Here is a 6,000-nt window from a genome sequence, read left to right as displayed (position 1 = left end):
TAGTTTAAATTTCTCTATTCTGGAGGAATTTTCGCGTACTATCAATTGGTCACTCATAAATTTTTTAGAAAGCAAGCGCTTCTTGGTTTAATCTTCGTGCTCAGGCAATAATACTAGGCTTCTCTATTTTGGTATATAATAAACGACTATTATTATTATTATTATATAATGTACTATTACATAGAATCACATAAAATATCAATAATATCAACCCCTAACCGTATAGGGCCAATTGCATCATCAAAATTAAGTATCCCTTAAAGTTAACCATAACTTAAATACCATAGCAACGTTTGTATTAATAATCGTTGCCATAGATTTTAAGTTCGGCAAGGTTTAATTTTGTTGATGCAACTGGGGCATAACGACTTAAACAGAAATTTTGAAAAATCTTGAATAGCTTGAAAACCTTTGATGCTGGGTGTAAGGAAATGTGGTATCAAGCGACGTAGATCTTCATGTATAGATGCCGGAAATACAATGTAGGGTGTTCTATTTAAAATAAGAAAGTCGGTAAAGCTGGAAGTGACACAATGATGATAATATTTTCTTTCGATAGATCATGGAAAACTATTTAGTATACACATTTTCAGATTTCAATTATTAATGGGAGTCTGAATACTTTTTTGTAATTTCGTTATCAAATACTTAAATTTAGTTGCCGTTTTCAGTTTTATAAACAGCCGTCATTTAGACACAAGTGTCACATTTTGACACATTGGCGCACGTGCGCCAATCTAAATTGGCGCACTGGTACATTAGTCCCAAACTACCTACACGACTCTCAATAATCGCCTCAACTACTCAATTTTTATTTTTTCTTTTACTTACAATTCAACGCAATCGATTATACGAAATTTTCAAGTTTCAATTTGTTTTACAAGAAACACTGTTTAATTTCGGAAGAACAGTCCCCCCCCCCCCCTCGAACCTGCCGAGTGGGCCGATAGATACATTTCACGGTCCGGTTTATGGTTCCCCATCCATCCCTTAGAGGGACAATAAATAAATAAATAAAATATTTATATTTTCAAAAAGACTTTCTAGTCTATGGCACTAACCTTGGGTAATCTTAGGTGCAAACTCTTGAGCCTCAACTGACAACTGACGAAGAGGATCACACAAATTATTATATCCTAAGGCTAATCCGCATCTGGCTGTGGTAGGGTAATGTATGAGTTAGCAAGCAAGAAAAATGAACTATATAAACGTTAATTTTAATGAAAACACATAATAATGACGATAAAGCGTACAACATTATTACGTAGATTAATTATTATCTTACGTCAAGTTATGTCAATTAAGACGCAAGCGTAATTATATGAGAAAATCAAGACAGATGTAATCACATTAGCCGTTATAAAGTTTAACCTAACGCGCATTATGTTCGTAATTTACTTAAAATCAAACGGGATGAAAGCTGCGAACCCCCCGTCGTTGTAAGAACTAACCCTTATACGCGAATAAAGCTTTTGATCTTATCGCGTCGCCTATATAGAACAACATTAAAGGTTTACAATACTAGGTAAATTTGCTTTACTGCATCTTACTATGTTTCATCGTTCTCCTTACTGAAACTTTAAGGACTCGTAAACTTTCAACTGCGGTTAATGACCTTGTGAAAGCAAGATTATTATTACCTTCTGTACGTATTTTCAAAGTTAATCGTAGAGAAACATGTTAACACAACGCTAATTTGGTATAAGGGTTGGGATAAAAGTTTATTTTAAATCCGACATTGGATGATTACGCATAACGGAAAATGCAACGAACAACGGCCAAGACATTCGATTAGCCTAATGTATAACGTTTTTTACAAGCTTCCTTTCTTGTGGATTTACAGTATCACCGCTACATTGATTGATTGAGGATGACAAAAGCTGACGCAATCCAATTCTTGAGGCTGTAATGATGAGAAATGCCCATATGGTTTACTTTAAAAAATGAGCCCCTCTTTTCCTGTCGGCCGATACAAAAAAGGTAACTAAAGTGAAGGTGAAGTTTTTTTATCAATTATCATCATTTATTTGTGAATTTGTATTCGCATCTAAGTTATCGTTGTTTGACGTGGAACGATTTTCATATTTAATTCTACCCATGCAGTAAAAGGCATCTTAGGGTAATGTTTTTTTAGAGAATGTATGCTGCATCTGCATCAGATACGATTTGTTTATCATTTTCCGAACCAAAGTATCTACTTAATCGAGGAAAAAAAACTGATTTGAAGAAAATTTGTTCTTAAACTTATATTCGGATTTTCCGTTACTGCAATCAAAACGTTGAATGTATTGTCATTTTCCTGATGGTTTTGAGGGACATTTTGAACGTTATTGCACTTGCAGTTCTTTAACTAATTTATAAACAAGTATAAATTTAATAAACGTCAAAGGCAAATAATGAAACGTGATCGCTGTTTTTTTAGGAAATTCCAAGGCATATTTGATTTATTGTAAAATGAACCTTTTTATTTTGTCGATTTCTACGGTTTTGAATTAATAGTATGAACAGATGCAGTATTTTTTTCTCTAAAAGAAACATATTTAGACTTTTGCTCTAAAATAATTAGGGGAGCTAGTATTTGACTACAAAGAAATTACCATTGAAATCCTTATGCTGCGTCGCGCTAGGCACCACCCGGTATGTACTATGAAATTTCATTTAATTGCTTCCATAAATATGAAAGTTGGCACTGCACATCCTACACAAAACCAAATTTGGAAAATGGCGCTACATTTGCTTTTATTCCAAGTGGCTATGTATCAAATTTCATTTAAATACCTTCATAAATAAGAAAGTTGGAAATGCGCATTCGCAAAACCAAATTTTGAAACTGGCGCTATATTTGCTGTTATTCCAAGTGGTTATGTAACTCCGTAATTTTTGGTATCTTCGTACCTACACAGTTATTCAGTATGTAATCATTTCAGCCCTGTGATGCATCAAAAACGTCAAACTTGCAGGTTATCTACCCAAAAAAACGTTATTTTGCGTTATTTAGGCAAAATGACGTTTTTGACAAATAACCTGCACCTGCACGTTAAGTTTAACGTTAGTGATACATCACAGGGCTAATTGTTGTGTCAGATATAAAACGTAAAACTATACTACAAACATTACTGTCGAAGGTGTAACCAACAACACCTTAAATACTCCCGACGCACCCAAATGGCCTACATGCGTTTAATTATAGCTAAGCAGTAATGAATGTAACGGATTGTTATCCCTGCAAACTACACCCTTGGGGTGGCTAGTTGTAACCACTACCTAGTAAACTTAAATATGCTAACGATTTGTCTATTTGTGTTAATTTAACGCCATGCATGAGCATAATGGAACCGCTAATTTTTACTACTTACTGCATCTTGGGTTCGCAAGCAAAAATTTAAATTCAGAGGGTTAAAATGTTCTCAAACAGCGTGATTGGATTTTGTCTAGATCCTCACAGGCAATAAAAGCTAAAAAACTATCGGGATTGATATACGTCCAAGTTGGAAAAGTTAGTGGTACTCAGCCATAGTATAAATGAATTTCCAAGTTAAAAACTTTAATCCTAACAAATTTTCCCTACTGTCGCGAATGTAATTGCTTTCAACCGTATGGTTTGTCCATAATTCGTCCTAAATATTTCTAGTAAATACGTGTAAGGATAATTTCATATATAATTTAACGAAAAAATTAGTTGTTTGTTAATCAAATAAAACCGTTGCACTTTTCAAAATGATGCAATTGAAAAGCGACAAGAGAAAAATGGCAAAGTTACTTTATGAAATAGGCCCCTGATAGGCTTTTAATTTCCTGTCTAATCGTCTTTTTCAGGAATTAAGTAATTGTTACTACATACTATCATTTGAGGTTACGCGGAGGAGAAGATTTATCAGATGGTACGAGCTTTGACATTTCTTCCCTTATTTTTTTCCTTATTTCAGGTGCAAGTTCCTGATTTGTATTATGCATGTTAGATGATGGTGGGGGCAGACAGATGCCAGAGTTTTTGCATGCGCCGAAGCCTGATCACCTACCATCGACGCCGAGTAGCCGCTTTATGGCAGTCCGGGGAGACCTACCCCCCTACCCGCTTCGCCTCGCTCCCGACCGGCACTGTGGACGCCTGCACTGTATAATTCGTTTTCCAAAAACCTGAAACCATTACAAAGTCGTCAACAATTACGTTTTACTACCGCCAGCTTTAATCAACTATAACGTGGAGTTTGGAGTTTTTACGATCTTCACTACGGGAATGGACCAATCATGCCCCCCAACTCACAGTGCATTTGCCAACAAATTAGGGGGCTCTATTGGAGCTACGTTTTCTGTCCGTTCCTCCGTCCGTCCGAGACCTTAACTATTGCTACAGTTTTCAATATTTTAGCTCGTTCTTTTTGAATTCTGTAGCTTATACCTATGGTACCTAAGCCAAGAAAAATCTTGACGATTAATGTGCCCATGCGCAGGGTGCGCAATATCAAGTTTCTTATTTACTAATATATTTTGTGAAATTTTTACCACAGCGGCTTCTAGTAAAGGCAAACATACCGCATATTGTAAAAATCAAATGTGCGCGTGCACAGACTGCGAAATACCAACTTTCTTATTTATGGAGATGTTTTTTTTGTAATTTTAACTAAAGCTGCTTCTAGTAAAGGTAAACAAATTACATATTGTAAACATTAGGTGAGCGCATGCTCAGACTGCACAATGTTTTCTTTCGTATCTATAGGTATTTGTTGAACTTTTCAGCACAGATGGTTGTAGTAAAGGCAAACATACCGCATATTGTAAAAAACAGATGTGCGCAAACTGCGCAATTCAAACGCTATAGACATTTTTTCGAAATGTTAACCGTAAGTGCTTCTACGAAAGAAAAACGTAGTGCGCTTTGAGTTTGAGAACTACTAACTTGATTAATGCATGAAAAATGCACTAAAGCTACTCGCCTTAGGGCGAAAACCTTTTTACTTGATTTACATTAATATCTCTCAAGTGAAAAATTTTCAGGCCTGCGTACATTCATTAAAATTAGAACAAGATACGAAGAATCGCATACGACTTTCAGTAGGAGAACTTTTTGACACTCACCTCGCATTCGGAAACACGATTTTTAATTCGACTCATATAGACCACGGAAATTAAAACGATTTTGCCCGAAAATTGTAAATTTTTGCAAACAATTCGTATCGAAATGCGGTTTGGCATTATAGTATTCAGAAAAATACGCAGAAAAATGTTGCATAATAATACTGGTTGAGGCATTTTTTAAAAATGGCGTAAAGGGTGAAAAAATATATTTATTATTGTATCTAAATTTGCAAAATTATAATATAATTCTAACCGTGCGCAGAAATTACTCGGAAATCGTTTCTACTTTGTGTCTTCATTCAAAAAATTCTGAGGGTCATAATAAAACATTAATGGGTAAAGATCTTAATTTTGGTATACATGTTTATTAGTGTTTCACATTGGACATACTAAAAGTCCCCGTCAAAATCTCTTGCGCTCGAGTCGGTCTTGAGTCTTGACGATAGGGGTATCAGCATCATCTTCAGCTTGCCTGATCTCAAACCCTTCATTTCTAGATCTCTCCGATATCATTGAAATCAATCGAGATTTGTTATTATCGTTACCCAAAAGCTTGTCTTGAGTTACCTATCCTTCCTACAATTACGAACCGGGGCCTAAACGCGTTCTGACGTATTCAACGTCAGATTACAGCTAAAGTATCGGAGATACTATTTTTTATAGGGAATTTAGTAAGCTATATTTTTAATCTAAACTATTTCTTCGTGTCAGTAATAAATACCGAGATATGGGCAAAAAACTGGAAAAGTGTACAGTTTTGCCAAGATGGCTGGAGCGCAACAGATTTTGACAGGGACTTTTAGTATGTTCAATAGAAAGTTCCAATAAACGTGTGCCTATACCAAAATTCAGATCTTTACCGATTAATGTTTCTATTTGACCAAAATTTTACATTCAAAGTTAATAGTTAATGTTATAAGAAAC

This window comes from Photinus pyralis, unplaced genomic scaffold, assembly GCF_008802855.1.
Source record: "Photinus pyralis isolate 1611_PpyrPB1 unplaced genomic scaffold, Ppyr1.3 Ppyr1.4_LG2, whole genome shotgun sequence".
Taxonomy (NCBI): domain Eukaryota; kingdom Metazoa; phylum Arthropoda; class Insecta; order Coleoptera; family Lampyridae; genus Photinus; species Photinus pyralis.
Note: the sequence above shows the minus strand (reverse complement) of the source record.